Source organism: Siniperca chuatsi, linkage group LG15, assembly GCF_020085105.1.
Source record: "Siniperca chuatsi isolate FFG_IHB_CAS linkage group LG15, ASM2008510v1, whole genome shotgun sequence".
Lineage (NCBI taxonomy): Eukaryota > Metazoa > Chordata > Actinopteri > Centrarchiformes > Sinipercidae > Siniperca > Siniperca chuatsi.
The window spans coordinates 8,756,796-8,780,661 of record NC_058056.1 but is presented as its reverse complement, the minus strand read 5'-3'; the positions used below and the strand labels follow the sequence as shown (position 1 = coordinate 8,780,661).

The following is a 23,866-nucleotide window of genomic DNA, read 5'->3' as shown; positions in this document are numbered from 1 at the left end:
TGTGTTTGTCATTTCCTACAAAGTCATGAGAGAACAGAGTCAACACATCAAAGCCAGAAGACACGTCAGGCACATTGGATGGAAATCAAACAAAATTAAATATAGACCCAAATTTGCCTTTGGTATTGTCGGGATAGGCAGAGCTGGTCCAAATCACAGGCCACACAAAGAGAAATGAAACATAACAGCAATTGTGAATGTCCCTGTGCTAATGTTAAATGCATTTCTTAACCAACCAGATCAATTTGGATCATTTCTACAGCAGCCGCAGTGGCAGTTCTAACAGTAAACAGTTAAACAAGCAATTAAGGGTGTTAACAAAGAAATTAAGAATTCGGCCTAGTTGGTTTGACAGTGTCACACGTTAGCTGACTCAACGCCATCATTGGGTCTTTTAATCCTGCTGCTGCAGCTTCTGAATTGGACTTTGGTGGATAGTTTGCCCTGCAGCTTCTCCCTCATTTCAGCGAGTGATTTCTTTTAATGGTTTTTGTCCCAGGACAAGTTGAGTTTGTTTCTGCTTCCATCTGTCTCTCTGTCTTGCGGGCACCGTTTCCCAAGTATGATGTCCATCAAATATGGCCGCCATATGACTACGGCAAACGTAATAATCAACGTACATATGGAGCTCGCCAAGCATACCAAGGGGCCCACTGCAAGTGTTCTCGTCCACCACACAAAAGGCTGAGTTAATTTCTGTTCTGCTGATTGGAATCACAGCCACTCCACCCATCTACGGCCCAGAGGCAAAATGAATATTCATACCAGTTTAGACCCTGGTCATGAATATTTATAATGGTTAACACCAGATATGCAAATGAGCCAGCCAACCCAGATGGCTTCAGATCAGGACATAATGATCTCACATACACACACACACACACACACGCATGCACAAACACACTCATGAAGAAATAAGCAAACACACACTGTGATGTCTTTCTTTCTAAAGGCAAAGACAACATGTCTCGCATATCAGAAAGACAGAGTAGAGACAGGAGAGAGATTATGGTTTCTAGTCTTCCGACCACTCAAAGCGCTACTACAGCGACACTAAATATCACATTCACCTGACGGCAGATGCTAAAGAAAGTCCAAAGAAACCAACTAATCATTCACACACCGAAGGCACAGCCATCGGGAGCAATTTGGGGTTCAGTGTCTTGCCCAAGGACACTTCGACATGTGGGCTTCGGAAAGCCGGGATCAAACCGCCAACCTTCTGATTGGTGGACGACCCACTCTATCACCAAGCCAGAAAATGATACTGACACCAACAGAATGTGCCACTAAAAAGACAAGTTTACTCTACAAACACTCACATGTTGCTATGCCAGGAGAGGAAAGAAATCAGGGTAAATAAATAGTTCTGAACGTAATCCATGCTGGTGTCGGTACTCAGCAATGGCTTACTGCAAGATTATAGCTGGTCCTTGAGGATTGCTGGCAGTGTTATGTTGCCAAAATCTTTCCCAGGTTGCTAAAGTACAAGGTTGGCTGATAAGAACGATCAGATTAAAGAAGATTACTACCATATAAACAAGGTAGATTAATGATAGCGATGCCTACAGAAGCCAGATCAATATCGAAAGAGTTTGAGTTGGAAAAAGACACTTTGCTACTGTAATACTGAACACAGATCTGTAACAGAATGCTGTGACATTTCAAACACACCACAAAAAGCACATAAACACACTCACACAGCGTTTGCATAGATTGATTTCTCTTTATGTCTGCTTACTTGTCTGCAAATATGGAAAAGTTCCATCACAATAAGCAAAACAACTTCAAGTCACAAGACTGAGGGTCCACAGCCATGCTAACAGCTCTGTGAGGCTGTACGTGCTAAAATGCTGATGTTTGGCAGGTATAATGTTTACCATGTTCACCAACTTAGTTTAGCATATTAGCATGCTAAAATTAGCTAAATGTGTCCTCTAACAAACTCTTTAAACTAAATTCAACTTGTTTTTAAGTTGACACCAGGCATATTTGAGGATTTTCCAGTCCTTTCTATTTGATCCTTATGATCACACACCCAGGAACAAACCCTGCCTAGATACTGTAAGCACATTCAGATATCTCCTTTGAGCCAAAGCCTTGCTAACAAGCTTATCGCACCACACACTGTGTGCGTGTATGTGTGTGGTCTTGTTCATGCTTGTTAACGTGCTACATGCGACACATCTAATACGACCACACACACACACACACACACACACACACAACTGTACTTGTGTTCTGATGCAGGATTAAGGCCAACTAGCCTGTTGTCTGTAAACTCGAAATCACCTGAGATCACACACACAGACAATACAATCATTTGCTGTGTCACTGGAAGTTCTCAGGAATTATAAATGCAACTATATGCCTTAGTCTTAATATACTGCTGAATCTTGACTGAGAACAGTCAGTTAGCTAATTATGCTACCTGAAAAGACTGAAATCCACTTTAAATCAAGCAGAAACCATCTGAAATGCTCAAGAAAGTTATGCGTTTCGTCTCGCTGTGTCCGACGAAAACAGCTGCAGTAGCATCAGATTTGTTTTACTGTGCAGTCAGAATGAGGTCATGCTGAGCGACAAAGCACAACTGGGTCACAGGCTGTGACTCACTGTACATTGCAATATACCTGGACTCAGTAAAACCCACCCTTGCTGCTGTGCATTTGTTACTGCCGAGCACTTTCTTTAAAATTGTAACTACTGATGTGTTGACTCAACGTTTTAATACCAGATGCTATACCAAAACAACAAACTATCGGTGTCGGCCGTGTATTGGCTCATTGACGATCGTAGCGGTGGTAAAAAACGTGAGCGGGCATCCCTACTTAAAACTCAACTTTTGGCCTTCACTTTCAGTTCGTCGTTTATTCTTTGACTCCTTCAGGCGTGTTCCTTTTACCATTATCCCTCCTGCGGCTCAGTCTCAGTCTCAATGAATCTATTAAGTCTAGTACTTATAGTCCATGTTTGTCCTGCAAACGAGAATACTGTAAACTTCCTGAAAACCACAGCATCTCTCTAACCCCCTGTTTGTTTGTGTCCCACAAGTACCTGAGCATCCAAACTCTGTGCCTATCTCTCTCTTCTCTCCCTCTGCCTAGTTTCTCCTCCCTCTCCTCTCTTTTCACTCTGGCTGGATCTCTGTGCTGGATCCTCGGCCGTCCTGGGACCTCTCTCTTTCCCCTGGCTGCTGGTGCCTCATTCCAGATGTTTTGGATCTGGATCTTCGTCCTCCAGGAGATTTGGCCTTTCCTCTAGTTTCTCTCTCTCTCCCTTGTGCGCATGTTGTCCTTGTCTCTCTCTCCCTCTGTGTGTACTTTCTCCTACATGTGTGAATGGTGTGCTTGAGTTTTGCCTCTTGTGTGTTTGTGTAGTCTGTCCTCTTCCCAGGTCTCCATGGTGGAGAGGAGGTCATGTGGCTCAGGTCTGCCACCTGGAATTTGCTTGATCCCCATTCTTCATATATGTTACAATCTATCTATAGTTTTAGCATCCTGATTGTCCATACTGTAATTTCACTGTTGGTTTATTCTGTATACACACGACATCTACTGCATGTGTTTCTGTCCTGGGAGAGGGATCCCAGCCATGAAAAAGTATCATTTGAAAATTGATTTTAAATGCCTGTCTGCTCCTAGCCTTGTATATTCATGTAATTACTACAAAAGGCCCCCAACAAGCCCCAGCAAGAAAAGTAAGCAAGATAAACTGAGATGAGTTAGACTCATTTTAGGATTTGTCACACATAGGCCTTAAACAGTAACTTTACACCAGGCTGAAAAAGCAGTTCTTTACTGTCCACTCTAGTTGAAAGTTTCAACCTGTTTCCACACCTAACAGTGATGTCACAGTGTACTGACACACCAAGCGGTACACTTGCAACAAGATTTCTGAAGAGTAACTGCACCCAAGCAAATAATCTCGCTTGCTCTGTCAACTAGTGGTGACTACATGCTCTTCCTTCACGCAGTAGTAATGTAGTGTTGTACTATAGTGCAACGCTACATAGTCTGTTGTACTACACCTGACCACACCCAGCTGTGATTTTGTATGTTTCAACCCATGGAGGTCAGCACAGCAATGCCTTTTCTCCATAAAATATCTAGTGTGGATTAAGTTTACAGGTCAGTAGTCCAAATCCATATCCAAGACTAAATCCATAGCAGTCCCTTTCAGCTGCAGCATGACAAGTAAAAAAAAAAACCCCGTACAATAAAGCAATAAAATCACGCATCATCAACCATATCCTGGAAACTGTTATGTATGTATGTCCAAATATGTATGTTCGGGTATTGTAAAATAGATGTCTCACTATGCCTAGTCCATCTCTTGTAAATGTGCTGACTCATTGTGTGGTGCTGGTAAATGGTTGAGTCATGCTTTCATTTTAGTTCCCAGAGGGCAGCGGCGGTAATGTTGTACATCCTTTTATTGGCCCACTTGCGGAGTTTGTGTGTGCGTGCGTGCAGATACTTGCCTGCATAAGTAGATGTTTTGTGTGCATGCTGTACTTTGTATCTGCAGTCTGTGGGAGCTCACAGAGAAGCTCTCTCAGTGTGTTTAAGTGTTTGCGTTTTATGAATCCACACTCTACTACTCTCTGCGTCTTATCCATTAATCATGGTGTATCCGTCCCTTTCTGCACAGCAATGTACAGTACACTACTGATACTGTTAGATAAGCAGATTGTAAGTCATGATATCAGGCTTAAAGGGCCACTCTGGCAATTTTCAAACTGAACCCTATCCTTCTAATGTGCGGAAAGATTTGAAAATCCATATCTATGTCGCCACCCCTGCGTCATTCTGCTTTCCTGAATGGGAGGCTGATTTATACAGTAGAGCACATGGGCAAAAGCAAGTACAACTTACATTTAACAACTGACAGCTCATTATCAGGGACAAACAGCCCCTAAGGCTATAGATAGACACACACACACACACACACACACACACACACACACACACACACACACACGCTGTTCCATTAGCTTATCCCATTGAATTACAGAAGAGGACTGAACAGAGAGAATCTGGTGTTTTGTATTAATTTGATCTACGTCCAAAAGAGACACTGTAATGTAACTTGTAACGTTTTGGGGAAATATTTCATTAGATTGAAAAAATAAAATCAATAAGTGAACAATTTCTAACAGTAACATAACACCTCAGTTAACCCGAGCACATTAAGGATTTACTACAATGACAGGTGACTAATTCCAATTTGTTCTCCACTGCTTTTTGCTACTATAGCTGGTACTTATCGTTGGACGTTTTCATTATTATCAGCTCATAAAACCAAATGGTCTTTCTTATTACAGGCTTCTGGTCCAGTCTAGTCCTCTCGGCCGACTGCTCTTTACTTAAAATACACATTATTACACATTTAACATTACTATGCATTCCATTCTTAATTTGAAGCGGTAGTGGTCTTGTCAACTAGTTGATGTCATAGGGCGAAAGATAATTAGTAATGAAACTGGAAAATGTTGTGGTCACTAGCTTGAAAGGGTTATCGCCATACATTAGATTGGTAAAAAAATTAAAGGTACCCAGTGGAGTATTGGACCACTAGTATCACTATGCATCAATGTTTTTAAGAGTGGGTCCCTGTTTTGTTTGTATCTCATTTATGACATTCATCCATGCACAAGCACATGCACTCTGCTGACGTGATCCACAGTCCTGCCGATGCTTTCAGAAACGTGTAAAGAAATGCGCATACAAAGGCAGGGAATGCAAGCAAGCTAGCTTTTCAAATGTTTTATCACGAAGGAAATTCATTAAAAGTGTTTAGTAGGTCTAAAAGGTATACACACAATGTATTCTGCTGAGAATATGTGAATGTAAATATAACTTTGTTTAAAAAACCACCACATGGTACTTTTAATTCTTAATTTTTAAATACTAATGCACATAGTCCTTAGGAAAACATACATTTTATTTCATTTAATTATACAGCAACCTACTTTAAACAATAAGCATCAGCTTAAATTGTTTTAAAGGACCAATGAAGTCTGATCTAAAGACAGCAACAACAAAGAGGCCATCCTGATTTCTTCACGTATCTGATGGTGTGCTAGGTGGACCTGGGGGCCTCTAAGGCAGTGTTACTTTCGTAAACGAAAACTACGACGAAAAATGTTCGTCAACAACCTTTTTTCCATGACGAAGAGGAGACGTTCACAAGCTAAAACTAGATCTTAGATAATAAAAACTATGACGAAATGCATGTTTTGTTTTCGTTGACGAGACGGGACTAAAAAGTTAGTGGTGGGCTATCAGACATTCACAAAATGCATGATATTTTCCACCAATTGTGCGTCTAGTCTGTCTGTCAACATCTAAACAATGCATCCCTGTCACTGACTGACGTGTGGTGCAGATTAATGTGACATGTGCAGCTGCTGTCCCAAACCGACGGCATGTAAGTACAACAACATCGGGATAAAAGAATAGATCTATGGACACACTTTATTTATAATTCGGCAGAAAGAAAAACACAATGCGCTGTAGTAACGGGAGACGGAGAGACGCCCTGTGGCTACTAATTAGGTCGAAGTCGTTAACTGTTAATCTGCCAACGTTAAGTCAATGTTACTGGGCGATGTCATTCCAGGCAAATTTGCTACCAAGCCACATTGGCTTAGCCTGGCTGGAGCCACAGAAGTTTGCAGTAATACATGAATGAATGAACCTGGCTTCCAGGCTAACGTTGGCTGGGTTAATGTGTTAGCTAACATCGGTGAGTGAAACATGCAGGGCTTGACAATTAACATTATAACTGGTCCGAGACAAGTAAACTTTTTGCTAGGAGAAGTGAACTGCTTTACCATATATTGTCTTATCGTTCGAGTGAAACATGGGGAACAACTGTGTTGGCTTTTCAGACCTGTTCCCCGATGTGCCTAAATGAGCATCACGTGTTGCTGCTGTAACGTTTATAGCCTGTGAATTTATTCATTTACAAGCAACTTGTAATTATGTTCGATCCATTTTCACTTACTTGTCCTTACTCCAGTTCTTAGCAGAAAAAGCTTAATGGCAAGCCCTGAACATGCATTGCAATTACTATCTAGTCAAACTGTTGTTTGTAAGATTACACAGCAATTTATTTGGAAGATATCTGTGTATGATTTCTTAGCTCTAAGGCCAGGTAGGCATATTAATCAACTAATTGTTCAGCACTAGTGTGATTTAAATGGTAATGAATTAGTTTAAAAAGAAAAAACACTTTGACTAAAAGTTGACTAAAATGTAATGACTTTTCATCGACTAAAACGTTTTGAGTTGTCGTTGACTACAACTAGACTGAAACTGTGAAGGACTAAAATGTGACTAAAACTAATAACCATTTCGGTCCAAAGACTAAGACTAAATCTAAAATATAAATAAATAGCTGCCAAAATAAACACTGCTCTGGGGCATCTTTGCACAGGGCTTGACAGTAGTAGTAAAAAAGATTTCCAAGGAAACCTTTTCCACCAAGATCATTACCGTCAAGTTGTTTCAAGTGCTGGTATTTGAGACTCATCGCTGTACCTACAGTCTTTTACACTGATATTGCATTCTCTTATCAGTAGGTAAGTTGCAGCAGTTATTTGTGATCTAATTCATCCTCAAACAAACTGCTCAATTTCACTTCCATTCAATCTGTTCAAGTCTTGCTGTTCTGTCCACCAGCAGTGGGTTGTTTTTATTAAAAAATAATGAACTGGGTTGAGTGTCCTCTAAATTTCCCAAATTTACTGGCAACTGCCTCAAACCATATCAATATCCTTCAGCCAATTATATTAAGCCATCAGATTTTGGAGTGTTTGTTGGTGAGTAGCAGCTTGCTGAGCTCAGGTTAGTGCCAAGTAGAAGGAACAAAACAAATACTGCCAACAGCTAGGATTAGCTGGCTGCTTTTTATAGTATTTGGTGTAAAGGCTAGCTAAATGGGATGCAGTGACTTGGAATTCATCCCTGCTTGTAAAGCAGATGGCTAAACCTTAACTAGCCATAGCGAACAGCAAAGACACCATACACATAACACACAGTGTTATTGATGATGTGCAACTTTAAAATAAGTTATTAAAAGGAAACAAAACCACATAACAGCACCCAGTACCTATGTAAATAACTCATATACCTATCTAAATCAGAATTTAGATAAGTAACTAAAGTCATTTTAGTAATAATAATAATAATAAACTTATTATTATTATTATTATTATTATTATTATTATTATTATTATTATTATTATGTTAGTGAATGATCATTTCCAAATTATATAACTAATTAAAAAATTCCAAGTGATCTTAACAGTAAACATGGATAGTGTCATGGTGTTTTTACAGTGGAAATTTCAAACAAAGATAGAAAAATGTCGACTCCACAGAGTCATTCATTCATTTGTGTGACTTTAACTGAACTCTATTAGGAGACCGTATGCTTTTTTGTTCTGTAAACAAAGGAGAGCAATGGAACTCAGTCTCCCAGAATCCCCGGAGGTGTGAATTCCTCCCATGGGCCCAGCTTTTAGCTACCATTAGTCTTAGCTACCTTAATTACCTGTGACCCGTGATGTCACTAGGTCAATAAAAGGGCAGCAATCATTGTTCTCTTTTCTCCTGGATCGACGCCCGGACCTCGGGGAGGTCTGCGTTACGACCACCGATAAAGAACAAAGGATTACGGCCGCAACACGAGGGCCTGCCTTTGTCTTAAGATTTCTGGAGCTCGCCGCTAACCGAGAGTAAGCTCCAAAAGCTCTGCTGTCTCCCTCTCGGTGAGATCCGCTAACAGGAGACACACAGCAGAACTGAACTCTCTCTCTGTTACCGCAGCAACGCGGGGGGCTATGTAGGATTTCTGCAACAAAGTTTAGCGCCAATGGCTATTACACAAAGTCTGCCAGCTAACTTTAAGGAGCAACTAAGGAAGTTAGCAGCGAGCTAACTTTAAGGAGCAACAGACAGAGCGACTGCTTCCTCCATCCGCACAAACGGACTACACAGCAAGGACTTTTCTTCAATCGGAACCAACATTCTTCCCTGCCTGGCTCATCCAACGGAACTGCCAGATAATAACAGCAAGTTCAAAGCAACTTTTCTTCCTTTATGGACTGGTAACTTAACCACTGAACCTATAACTGGGCATTACATAGCTGCACATAGCTTAACAGTGTACTTGGCTATGCACTGGACTGTGTTACTTTGTGAATACATATGTATTTATTTGGTTCATTGAGTTTTATTGTTGTGATGTGCTTTTCACTGTTAGGTTATGTTGGTAGCCATATGCTAAGTTGATGTTAGTGATGTTTCACACAGGCACAGGGTCTTGCATGCAACTTGCTATCGCTCTCTTTTAACCTGGCACCATTTATCCTACACAGTTCACTCATACACTCCAATTTGACCTTTAACAGAGCCACACTCTTTAACATACATGGTCTTCCATACATTTAATAAATGCCCGTGTATAATTATGCTAGTTTCTTTAATGTTGCACAAGAGTGAATAATTTGCTAACCTGAACTCCAAATCCTTCAACCTACTAGCTATTGGTGGTAATTCTTGTTATAGTTATTAATATAATTATTAATCTGAGTTCTAAATTGATAGTTTAGTATATTTTATGAGACTGAATCAATTAATTCACTATCATTTCTCTTCTTTAAGAAGAGTGGTGGCCCTGAGGACTTTATTCATACAAGTTATTATTTATGATTATCTTTGATTATTCTGATAGCCATAATTAATTGATTGCACCTACACAATTTGGTGCCCCTTTATCCATTGTAAATCCCAACATGGCACAGAGGAGAAAGAAAAAGAAAGAACAAAATTCTACCAAGAAAAAGAAGAAAAACCACCTATAAAATCGTTATTCTAGGTATCAATATAATGATTGACAGTTGATCAATATGTGTATTGATGAACAGCTATAACATGAAAGCTGAAAATCACATAACGAAGACCCTGATCTGTCATGTCTCCTCCTACGTGGTGATTAATCTTTCTGCTTTGGCAGACACTGAGATGCATGTAAATGACAATAATTCTGTTCTGGGATACATATACTTTTTAACACATAATATCCTAGCTGCTAATATGACTTACAGATGATTTAGTGTTAACATATGGTAAGTTTAATGAGACACACCGTATGTCAGATATATGGAATGTAGCAGCAACACATATGGAGGTGAAATAAAAGATTTCCACACCACAAAGAGTCACACCCTGCATTGTGGTTTCAATTGAATTCCAAAATAATTGACAAAAGAAACCCAACACACCATTAATGTAACCTTCTCAGTTTGGATCATTGGACTTTCTGAGGAAATAAGGTAAACTGAATAACAGCCTATACAGTGCTGAACCAGAAAATGTACCCATAGCTATCGCCTGCTGTATAGTGTTTATCTGCGTGTGAACAGATGGCATGTGCTAACAACCTAGGCTAAATGTAGTTACTGTTGGCATGGGCCAAGACTGATCTCTGACTTCCTGATCCCAATCCGCTTAATTAAATGCGCCATTTAATCTTTTCAGTTTTCAGTCCGTCTGCTACTCCAAAAAACAACACCGTTCATCATTGATGGCCTGCTCACCCTGGTGATTACTAGTGAAGCAATTAGAATGACAGAAAGCCTCCCATTTACAGGTGATGTTTTTTAAGAAATGATCATCATCATGACATATAATTATGTTGTTGCTGATGATGGCTATCAACAATATGTCATCTTATTTGCCATATTTCACTCTGCTGTCAAAAATGTTTGTTCTTAACTAATGAAGATGGCAACAAGTCTATAGTGCCTCTACAAGAACCTAAGTAATGCAGTGCTATCCAAGGTGATATTGATGGACCCATAACTGAGGATATACAGGTGCATACAACAAGGATACATACTTTATATGGGTGTTCACACTAAATTTCATAAAACATACAGTGAAAACTGCCAGAAATCCATATATCTTGAGGTGTGCTTTATACATCCTGGAGTTACACTGAGCCTCTTGGTATTTAACTAATATATATATTATTAATATATATTAATATATAAATATATATATATATATATATCTCAAGATGTAGTTGCTTATTGAGCTGTCCATGGTCCTGAAATGTCTACTTCCAGCTGTACCAGCATACCGTTGCTGTCCATTGTGCTGATTTACCCTTCAACACAGTGGTTACATAGCGCTATCCATGGTTCTGAAATGTCTAGTTCAGGCTGTAGCTGTCCATGGTGCTGATTTACTCTTCAACACCGCCAGGCATTACATGGAGCTATCCATGGTCCTGAAATGTCTTCTTCAAGCTGTACCTATGTACTGTAGCTGTCCATGGTGCTGATTTACTCTTCAACAGCAACAGTCGTTACATGGAGCTATCCATGGTCCTGAAATGTCTTCTTCAAGCTGTACTTATGTACTGTAGCTGTCCGTGGTGCTGATTCACTCTTCAACACATACAGTGGTTGCATAGCGCTATCCATGGTCCAAGCTGTAGCTGCATACTGCTGTCTATGGTGGTTAAGAACTATCCATTATTTATTTGGTGAAATCTGTTGGCATGTTTGCTAAAATATAACCACTGACCGTACACTAAATGTGCACATACAGAATATATATGGAGAAATGGCTGAGTGATCCAGTGCAGTCAGAGAGTATTACAACAAGTGTTGTTTTGGCTGTGTACTTCAGTGCATCAGATTTGAAATGGAACAATGGCTATGAAGTGGTTAAAGTGCTGACTCACAGCTTTAATTTGAGGGTGTTTACATCCGCATCTGATGAACAGTCTAGAAATTGTAGCCCTTTTTATACATAGTCCCTCATGCGCTAAAAAGGTCCCCCAAGGGCTCTGAGTCCTACACGGTTCAGTCAATATGAAACAAACACACCTACTATAAACCTCAAAGTCAGCATTTTACCCTCATAGTATTTTTTTCATTTTAAATCTAATGTGGTGGAGCAGAGAAAAAAGTATTTTTTCAATTATATTTAATCAAAGTGGATGTTTTATCTCATTTTGTCTGTTGTAACATTTTCAGTATCTTCTCTTGATATCACTGTGGGTGTTATCTTCTCTGTATTCGTGCTATTCTAATCTATAGGCTTTTCTCTGATACTGCAGTGACCCATTTTCCCCAATGGGATCATTTAAGTTTTCTCATTTACTGCCCATAATATTCATGTCTTGCACTACACTGTGAATGGAGTCCTATATCTAGACTGTCAGCATGACAAATGTATTGTGTATTATGAATAAAGTGAATCTGATTGATAACTTAAAAGATCCACCATGACATATCTCACTCTTTATTCATTATCTTAATGATCCAACTATTACAACCACAGCTGCAAGTCCTGAGAAGGCAGGGGTGGTCTTTATTGTTTTTAACCCTTATTTAACCTGACAAGTTATTTATGGAATGGCCTGGGGGAGTATTTTTTAAAGAGATGCAGTAGAAACAAACGCATGGACTGCACATATTCAAATTCACACCTAGATTTGGCACACCGATGTAGTGTTGTATACTATATGTAATATTGTCTCTATATACAATAATCATGTGTGCCTCATTTTAAAAGAGTTGGCTTTTAGGAGGTCTACCTTGCTCAAAAGGAATGAGACTGAAAGGAGACTGGGCTGCAGAGTAATTCACCATTTTAAACTATTCTATTCTTTCACATTGTGCTTTCCAGCAGTGGATTGTGGTGCTTATATTTTATGCCAAGTATTTATGATTGTTTGCATTCCCACTGACTGGTTCTTCTCAGAATTTTATACCAAGCAATAACATTTTTGCAGGTAAGAGTTTATTCAGCCCAACTAGAATAAAGTGATGTTCAACACAACCTGTTGCTGTGCTATAGAAGCATGTAATCAAAAGACAAAACTACCAGGGAGCTTAGAAAACATCTTATCACCCTGATCTGTGTTTAAAATGCATACTCTGTGGTTTAGTGTAGTCCAAGAGTCATAAAACAAGCAACTTGAAAGGTAAAATCATGCCAACATTCGAGGGTTTTTTGAGCAAGACACTAAACTGACACCATATCATGCACAATGGACATGACATGTTGGTTTGGCAAAACATACATATGCAGCTCTGCAGAAAACACAGACCACACACATTGTCAGCACGCTTTGCTATCAGAGTCTGAGGACGCACAGGCATCTAGAGTTGCACGAATTCAGCAAGTCTGTCAGCTGTTCTGTAGGCAGAGAAAGGTAAGGATGCATACGGTAAATACTAACTGGGAGGTAATGAATGTGGGTAATATCTGGCTGCATTGTCTACAAAGGGAATTTCACAATAATTTCAAATGGCAATACTACAAAGCATCTCTCTCAGTTTTATAACACGTTTTCCCCAGCACTAATGTTTCACACAGCTCACCCTTGGGATTTGTTCAGAAGAGCTACTGTTGTGTTGGATTGTGTAATCTAAAGCAGTGTTCTATGGAGTGTGGGCCAATTTCATAGATTGAATGCCATGTCTGGTGGTGGAACCCCCTGCTGACAACTGTGTTGCAATATTTATAATTTGTACTCTGATGACAGTGGAATCAGGTCCTGTATAGGTTGCATCACAAGAATTGAAGAATCTCAATGTTGTCTGTTTTCTTGTACTGGGATGGCTTATGTTAATAAGTATATTTATGTGCAACTCATTAGTAAAGCATTCACAATGTATCTCTAACACTGTCATGCAGACATTATGTTGAAGTTGATGTTGTTAAAAATGCAGTGTACAGACGCTGTACAAGAGCAGAACCGGAATTTATTGTGCGTGAAGTTACAGTAAGGATGAAACGAACAAATGTAAATGCAATTGCGAATGCCATGGGAAACATGCTATCTATACATCAACTCACCATGAAAGTTGTTACGTAACCTACAGCAGAAACTGCGAATGTGAAATTGCCTATGAAATGCTGAAACAACCTTCGAAATCATTCAAACTCATTCAGCCTGCTAAGTGAAGAGATAGCCTCTGCTCATAGCTGCAAGCATGCCTTTCTCCATACAGAAAATATGGAATTAATAATTATGGAGTTATTAGACAGTGTCATAAGTATATGTCAGGTCTGAGTTTTCTGAAAGGCAGAAACATCATTAACATCAGTGTAAAATACCCATTTTTTTGCATTTGTCCTAGCTTGAATTTGTTGTACAAACCCATTTGTACAATGATTCAAAGAATTGGTTCCCAACCTGAAGGTCTGGGTCCACCAAAAGGATCACAAGATAAACACTGATAAATCTAACAAGTTATGAAAGCAGAAAAAAATATTTTTTCAGACTTTCCTTTAATCTTTGCTATGGGCATTTTAACTCTTAACAAATATATACATAAAACAGTCTAAGAAGGAGTAAACACCCTTTGGTTAACCTCATTATAAACTGTAGAAATATGCAACCTGTGAAGAAGGATCACAAGTAGATATAGCTTTGCTTTGAGGGGTCACAAGCCAAAAAGGTTGGGAAGCATTGATTTAATATGCTATATGATAGAGAAGTCCTTCCTTTATTTCTTGCTTCATATGTCTTGTTTATCAGACAGAGGTTGGCATGGCTGTATATTGTATCAGCTCTGAAGATACTCTCTTCATGCTTGTCAATTACCAAAATGTATAGACAGACAGGCATACAGACAGACAGAGGCAGTGGGATTGTGGGCAATGAGCCAGACGCCTGCCTGTATTGTGTCACGTTCATCCACAGTTATCTGTCCTGAACACAGCTCATTATCGCCCAACGTGTCTCACATCTGTCATGTCACCCACTCCTCATGCTCACACCGTCATACACACACACACACACACACACAGAAACACACGTCCTCCCTGCCGGCCTCCTGAAGCAGGATATAGTGTCAGACACGTCACGGGTGATTCTGAAGCAGCAGGTGTGCGGAGAGAGGGGGTGTAGTGGGGGCGGTCATGTGGATGAGAGAGTCTTTTAACTTACACAGGAAAGACAGAAAGAAAGAAAGAAACAGACCGTGTATTTTCTGCATAACCTATATTACAAAGACGACTTGTTAATGCCGCAATTCCACAGCAGATGTACTGAATTTCCGGGGAAATTCCAAACAAACATTAAATAACAATAACGCCATTCTAATGTAATTAACAACATTGTAATGGATTTTAAGCAGGAACTTAACAAGAGCTACCAGCCAGCCAAAGACTAATCCTCTCTTGGCAAAGACAGGCTATTTATTTAGTTACTGAGTTCCTGTGATTTATCAGCGGGGCTAACACAGCATAGCAGCACTAGTTTCTGTGAGTCAACAAAAAAAATATCTTACTGTTATTTATGTCTATGTTATTTCAGAGCTGTAAATGCCTTTAAAGTACACATAATAGTATTGTGGTAGATAAATGTGAATTGCCAGAACATTTATGAATTCAATATATCAAGAAAATGTGAATTGTAACTCTGGATGAGGTCAAAAAAGACATCACTTGTAAACATTGCTGTCATTTATTGTTATATTTTATAAGCTAACTTGTGTAACATTGTTAAGCTAATGTAGCATTACATTTTGGTATGTAGGGGGTTAAAGGCTAGAAATGTAGGCTCAGGCAAAGGCATTGTTTAAAATCAATTCTGAATTCAAATGGAAACCACTGCATGGAGGCTAAAATATAGGTAATATGGTCCATTTTCTCAGCACATTTTAAAAGCCTGGATGCTGTATGTTGGACAAGTTGTAAACAGGAGAGAGTTTGCTGGCTAATGCCAGGGTAATGCAAGTTGCATTAGTCTAGTGAGATGAAATATAATCACACCTGTTTTAGGTTTGTAGAGGATGAGAAACATTTGATTCCAGATATGTTACAAAATGGAATGACATTGGTATAACGGTAATCATGCCCTTTACTTGACCATCAACAGCTAATTCCAAGTCAAAGTAAGGCTTAACATCCTATTTTAGGCACTTAAGGTTTTTCTGAAATGTAGCGTTAATAGGAACAAAGAGAAAAACCTTAGATTAGATTTCATTCAGTTGCAAAAACTTCTCCAACACTTAGGTCAGGGTTATTCAGCTGCAAGGGAGGGTCAAAGTGAGAATCATGTGCACAACGAGGAATTTTTCCATATTAAAGTGCTTAGTGGAAGCACATACACACAAAAAAGACGAGGACCCAAGATTTAACCCTGAGGCACACCGTAGCCGATGTCTGCAGACATGGATGTGGAATTTCCTATTTTAACTGAGCAAGTTTGATTTGAGAGATTGGATCTAAAACAGTCAGTCAAATCTCATTGATTTGCAACAATGCTCACAATGTCCTATTACCAGCAGAGATATTAAAGGGAGAGAGCTACAATGGCGTAAATGGTACAAAAGCAAGATCTCAGATGATTGACAAATGATGAATGACAAATTTATATATTGTTGTATCACACAACCATAGCTGACCTCGTCAATAGGCACACTAAGATCCACTAAAACCTACACTGAGGTTTTACCTGCATCTCCTGTTTATGAAATCTGTGTGACCACATTGGAACATGTCAAACTGTCAGTTCTAGTCAGAAGAAATCATTTTCAATGCATTATTTTTTCTTCAACCTTGGATAAGAATGGTAACTTGGGTCTGTAAGGTCTGTATCAGTATATGAATCAATTAATGAGTTGGCTAATCAATTATCTTTTTTAATCACTGAAAGTAATCCCCCATGGACATAAATCACATAATATAGATTATCTGCTACTCGTAAGATTTGAGCCTTTCTCCAGTTGTGGTCATCTGAAAGGTTCTGTCTGAGTTGGCAATTGCTTGTGTTTCAGCTGATGGTTGGGTGCGTAATGGAGAAAGGAAAGAGGATTTGTCTCTGTTTTCTCCCTTCAGACTCACTGATTCTGCATTTTAAAGACATGTTGTTTTAGTTAATAATGAACACACGCTCGCATGCGCGCTCACACACACACACACACACACACACACACACACACACACACACATCATTTCAGTCACCCGCAGAATCAATCCAGATGTCACAGCGTCAGGCCAGCTTCCTATAAGGCCTGCCTCACCTCTCCGCTGCTAATAGGAAATGTTCCCTAACATCTGTGGTCTCCATCCCTCTCCCTATCTCTCTCTCTCTCGTCTCACTGCCTTTCTCTCTCTCTGTCTCTTGCTCTCTCTGTCTGTCTCTGAGCAGTAGAATAAATTGAATTAGAGCTCCACCACCCACTCCGCAGGATCCTGCAGCCCTCTGTCAGATAGCTAAACAGAGAGAGAGAGTTGCAGAGATAAACAGAGGGCAAGAAGAAAGACGGGTGTACTAAAAATCCCCCTGCCCCTATAAAGAATAAAGAACAATCCTTACAGCCTCTTTACTCCCCTGTACTACAGCCTGATAAGAGTCAACACATTTTTTTTTCTTTTTTAGAGGGTTGTGGGGGTGAAAGAGTCTTATATATCCCGGTAAAAACTCAAAAGATAGTCTGTAAATGCATTGCAATTCATCCTGAACCTAATGGCATGGCAAACCACTCCTTTCAGACATAAACAGGAGGCTAAACACAACTAAAATGGACTGAAAATCACCAGTTTCTCTCCCTCGTTCAGTCACCCACACTCTTTTTCTAAAGCCAGGAAACCATTTGCATAATGCCTCCATATCCACGGGCCATTAGCACCAGCATGAGTGGCTCGTGTGCATAAATTTATTGCCTTGATCAATCAGTGCAAGCTACTGTACCGGTACAAACCAATAAAATGCCAATCCAGCAAAAGATAGAGCCACAGGAAGGAAAAAAAAAACATGTCACAGTCCTAAATTTGATCATTTGTAATTTGAGATAATTTCTACTCATTTACTGCACATTATAATTAATAAACTTCTCATTTGCTGAGGACCCAATAGAACCCTTAAGGACCTGTATCAAAAGAAGCCACTTTGAAGTCCACTGCTATAAAAGTAGATGTCACTGTTTTCAGTTCAAGTGCTCAGGAAAACACATGTTAAGGGGGCATTTGCTTTGATAGAAGACCATAATAGTGCATACGATTTTCAAATTCCTTCTCAAGTCACATACACACACATGGGAAACTTTGCATGGCCAGCTGCTTTCACTTCACTTGACTGTTAAACCAGACTCAGTGGACTTTGTTTTGGGCACAGCATGGTCAGTAAGCTCAGTTCACAGTCAGCAACATCATACATAGATGACTACATTATAGCATATCCCACAAACAGTTCATATAATTTATTGGGACAAGTTTCACTGATGCCATGTTTCTTAAGCCCTTGCTATATTTTGTGCATTAGTCCCCTCATAAAGCACACATCCCAGCCAAAGGACCAAGCAGAATTAAAAATCCAAATTCATGAAACAAAGAATCAAGACATTTTTCTTTGTTTTTGAAAGGCTTTTTTTTAGATCCAATTTCATTCTGTGGGCTGGGGGCAATACAAAACCTCCCAACCATTCAATACTGAATGAAAAATGTATATATATCCATTTTGAGATGTTTGGCCATACAAACTGTAACAGGCAGAGGCAATCACGTTGACATATAAATATAGGAAATAAAGCAATGACGGATGCTCTGTTGTTAAGGCTCATGGTTTTTAGCTTTTACCATTTCTAAAAAAAAAAAGCTTTAATGCTTTAAACTGATTTTCAACTTGATTGTACACCGTTTCTTCCTAGATCCCAAATTCGTCATGTTTCCTGCTCTAACAGGACGTTTACAGCAACTGAGGAAAGCTCAGAAGACGCTTCCACGAACACAACCTGTCGTCATTTGAAACCGACAAGTGAGACTTACACACGCACACAAACAAACACATACGGCGGGCAATGCGAACGCTCCATCATCATCTAGCTCTGTGCCAACAAGGTCTGGGGCTGGGGTTCAGTTTCGCACGCGCGCACACACACACAACGCACACACAGATGCTTATATTTCTATATATAACCCTATCACATAGCCTACACTACACACTGGACACACTAACACACTACACAGTCTCTTAACACTCTCTCTCTCTCCCTCTCTCTCTCTCTCGGGGTAGCCTACAGGTGCAGTGTGTGGCGCACAAAAAGGGGCCGAGGCGTAGTGTTTTGCGCGCGTGTGCCTTAATAACCAGCTATCCCTATAGGCTGCGAAGCTATCCTGGAGCCTGCATGGCCATTTGAGTTGGTTTACGGTCGCTTAAGAGACACCGCGCGCGCGGACAAGTTCTCTTTCTCTCTGGCGGCACGCGCTTCTCCGTGCGCGCGCGTACACACACACACACACACGTTTATTCACAGCACTCAGCTGGGTGCAGAGCTGCTGAAATTTAGCCTGCTGAAACTAGCCTACGTCTGGGTCCACCAGCCACGGTCTCAGGCGCGAGGGCGCCCACACACACACACACACACACACACACACACACACACACAGAGCGTCTCTAACTTCTACCGAGCTCAGTTTTGACCTTGCAATGTTCTCAGTGCTGTTTCTTCAATATAGAGTAGCACCTTCTCTCTACCCTACACCCACCCCGCTATCCAAATACACTCTCTCCGCCCCCGCCGCCCCATTTCAGCATCTAGACTAAATGTCTACAGGAAAATCTAGAAATAACTATACTTCTGCCCTCTACTCCAACAGACGCAGTCAAAAAGAAAGAATTAGAAGAGACAGAGAGACATAGACAGACAGGGGGAGGAGAAAACTGAGCCGTCATTTTGCATAAAAAGAAATATAGGAGTTTAAACTTTACCTCGTTCAGGATGTCACGGTTCCTTCGTTCACCTGTGTCAGTGTCAGGGTGCAATCCTCTTCCCAAATCCCATAATTAGAATGATTATGGTGATTATAGTTGTAACTCCACACAAATAGGTTCCAGATAAGAGAATATGCCCCATATATGTATATATCGAGGTAAGTATGTGTAATATCCTTTGGGTGGCTGTAAATTCCGTATGGGTTTATAGTTCAATCCTGATTTCCAGAGGGGTGCGTCCGTTTTGCATTCTCACAGCGCCCGACGACTACATTCTCCTCTTATCCCTCCTCTCTCTTCCTCTCTCTCCCCGTCTTTTTCTCCCGGTTTCATCCCTCTATCGGGGTGAAAGAAACATCCCATCCGAGAGAAACAGAAATGACCCCCCACCCCTTCAACCGCTTCTTCTCTTCTCTTCTCTTCTCTTTTTCTACTCTTCTTCCCGGCAGTGCCTCCTTTCCCTTCTCCTTTCCCGCCGGTCGCCGTCCTCGTGCAGGTGAAACAGGAAGACTTCCACTGAAAGAAAAAATATCCCAGGCAAAAGGGCGGAAAAGTCTAATTATTCCAATAAAACATTCCTGCGGGTTAGGCAGAGTTTGTTGGCCCTGCTAAAAAATCCACATTACTACCTTTCCTGGTTTGTTTGAGACAGTTAAACCTTGTCAGTAACGGATTTTTGGATTTTCACTTCACAGTCGCGAGCTCCTTGCTCGCTCTCTCTCTCTCTCTCTCTCTCCGTCTCAGAGTCTCTGCTTGCGTCGTTCACCCCCTGTTAATTCGACTCTGTGCGTCTCTTCTGCAGTCTGGAGTAGAATAGAAGAGAAGAGGAAACATTTGAAAAGCCTACTAAAATAAAGGTAAATAAAGGTAACGTCCCAGAAAAGCTGTCGTCCGGTCACTCACACCGGAACGTTAACAGTACATTCCCGCTGATCCTCGGTCCTCCTGCCGGTCGCTTCTCCAGCACAGTTAATCCATATAACGCAGCGGGCATGACAAATTTCAGGTTTGATCAAATAAAGCCTACAACTTCCTGGTGCAGTTTTCAAAATAAAACCCCTCTATTGGGCACTACGAATTCATAGTCTGCAAATGATATGTCTGGCCTCTTCCATGCATTATTTTTGCACAAATAACACACCATAGGGGCACGTGATTGATCCAGTTGCCTGTCTGGGTTGGCCCAACTGTCCCAGGGCCTCGATCTTTAGGGGCCCCAAAAGCTCGTTGTTCACTGTAGGCCTATGTATGTAGGCTCTGTATATTACATGTAATTAGTTGCAAATATCTTATGCATAAGAATATGCACCACTAAATTACAATATCAACTGACACTGAAGGGGCTAGGTCCTGCATTATTACTTATTCTTAGGACCTTGTCTCATACAAGGGTCCTGTGTCAAAAAACTGTTAAATCCTTTCATTATTCAAGTTTATATTGTGCTCCCATGCTATTCCTATACAAATATGGTTAATTTGAATATTCTAAGGGGACAGGATTGGCTATAAACTACATACACAATGCACAGAAAGATGGCGGTGGTGCCGGGTGTCAAAAGGGGCCAATGGGCACCCAAGTGGGATAATCTGGCCATGCATGCATTTAGCCAGTATCACTGAATTGATCCGTTAAATAGGGTAAGGGTGGCAATTTTTAATTAATTTCTGGTGTGTTGCACAAGGCTTTACTTTGGTTCTACAAGCAGTAGAGTTAAATCCCCTCACACCATAAAAAATGAATAAATGGTCATTTATACTGATAAATAGTAAACAGGTCAACAAAATTACTCAAAAACAAATAATTTCAATGATTAAGTAATTATATCAAACTATCAACTACATGGATTACCTTTTTTATAGATTAGATTGATAGACATTTAGCTATAGGCCTATATAATCAATAAAGGAGAGAGAAAGAACGAGAGCGAGAGAGAGCTTTAAGTGGGTGTCTGACCCCAGCTTGCTTTACTGAACCCAAACCATTACTGTGGTTCATAACTTCGAAAAAATAACCAGGCTTTTATTTTGAAGTAAAGATCACCGTATTTCCGGACTGCGCTTTAATAACCCTGTCGCCCTTGACGCAATTTTAAAGCTTGCTGCATGGAAGTTGTTGAAAACCCTCTTACTGCCTGCATCGCGCTCTGTAGCAGCATACACCCTGCGTGTTCCGTCAGACGGCCCCTGCACATATTAAACTTAAGAACTGGGTTTTATTTTACTTCATCTGGCGTCGCTAGACTGGGAGCCAGTTTCTGGGTCCCCCCCCCGCTCCTCAGTAATTCTGCACATCATCGATAAAACTAGAGCGTGCGAGAAATTGAGGAGAGAGTGCGACTGCCATCCTCTTCTGGCCCATCTGGAACTGTAGCACCTTAACACCAGATTTATACCTCCGCCCGAGATTACTTTCATTCAACCATCTCTTCTCTGGCATTTGAGAAGGCGTTATGTGAAAGAGGATGAAGTCCTATGAGAGAGTGCTATGGTCTCTGTCTCTGCTGTTATACAGAATATTGTAAACGGTCTGAGGGTAGAAGAAATGAACGGGGAGAGGAGGGGGAGTGTGGAATAAAGCCATAGTTTGTGAATGGGCTTCATCATCAGGCCAACATTTCATGGCTAAAAAGAGAGGTAAAACTTTTTTTTTTTTTTTTTTTTACAACTAAGAAGGTTTTGCGAGAAAATTATCATTTTTCATTTGTAGTTTGGGAATTGAACAACATATCAATATGCCTCCAAATAGGTATTGCAAGGTGTGACACTCATTCAAGCTTTTTTTCATGACAATGAGAGACAAAGATAAAAAAAAAAAAAAAAAATGGTTTGATGATCTGCAACTAAAGTAATACTTTGTAACGCAATGTCTCCAGATATTTAGATGTTTTAAGGTGGATTTTTTTTTAAAGTTAAGGTTGCAACTGATATCAGATTCAGGAGTTCACAGGGGTTTATTAAGCTGATGCATCTGATGTCTGACATCTGAGGGACTGCATCAGCTCTCTGTGCCATGAAAGACAAAAATGGAGATATTGGGTTTCTGCAGGGCACCGATAAGCCTGATGATGGTCTGTTGAAGCAGGGACCGGAAGGCCTGCGGTTTGGGTCCCTGGACCAGGAGGGAATTTCTAAGGAGGGTGACGTGAACAAAATGCTTCTCCCTCCATTTCCCAGCAAGGGAAATATAACCCCATGAACGCATTTCACCGTGGAGCAGGGTGTTGCTGGTAAAGAGCACGCATTTCTGAATCACTCTCTCTTGGTAACCTGACCTGCTGTAATCCAGAAGTGAGGTTGGGATTAGACTGTGGAAATCAACAGGAGGTTACTGAGTCGAGAGAATCTTACAAGTGGCATGGATGAGCTGCATGCCATCCTTTAAAAAAAAGCCAAATTAGATTTGTGTTGGACAATAAATATTTTATTTTGCAAAATTCCACTGCTGTGCCTCAAAACAACACGACACAATGACTGACAACCAGGTGCACTATAACACATCTATTATTCTGGAGAGGCTATGGGAACCTCAAGTAAAATTGTGATCAGTGGTATTTTGATTGGTATTGATTCAATTTGATATTTGTATGTTTCATGAGAGTGAATACACACGATAGATTTATGCTAGTTAGCAGACAGGCAGGTGGAGGCTGGGGGTGGGAGGACTGTAGTATGAATAATGGAGGAAAAATAGAAGCGAGTTTGGTCAGCAACTTAGACTGCAAGTTTCTTATTTTTGTTTGTTTTTACTTTCACCTCATTATTTCTCTGTAAAATGTGGCCTTATTTGAGCTAAACGCAGTTGGGAATCCTGCAACATGTGACCAGTGTTGCCTCAGCGCCACAGAATGATTCGTCATGACATGCATAATCTAACCTTCAGGCTACTGCTGCCGCCAGTCAGTTTATTGATTAACTCTTAACAGCTGTTACAGTTATTGAGATATTGCCAGGTGGCTGCTGGGATTGCTCCCTATTGAAATCACTATTCATTTGTTAGCCGAGCACTCATTTATGTGGGCAATTGACAATTGGTTAAACATTTAAAGCCTCATCAGGCTTTTTTTTTTTCAAGTTGTGTCTTGATTCAGTAATATAATCAATCCTGAAATAC

The 23,866-nt window shown here is 40.4% G+C and overlaps 1 protein-coding gene across 7 annotated transcripts in view; it reads right to left on the bottom strand.

Annotated features, from left to right (window-relative positions):
• lrfn5a (leucine rich repeat and fibronectin type III domain containing 5a) overlaps nt 1-20,741 on the bottom strand; it is a 123,763-nt gene extending 103,022 nt beyond the window's left edge. For 3 of the 7 annotated variants that reach the window (XM_044167014.1, XM_044167016.1, XM_044167017.1), the window contains exon 1: nt 19,753-20,736. The gene's annotated coding sequence lies outside the window, so the exon portion shown is untranslated. Of the gene's footprint in view, nt 1-19,752 lie in introns of all 7 variants that reach the window. The other 4 variants (XM_044167019.1, XM_044167018.1, XM_044167015.1 and 1 more) reach the window with 4 other exon arrangements.
• Between the last annotated feature and the right edge of the window lie 3,125 nt (nt 20,742-23,866).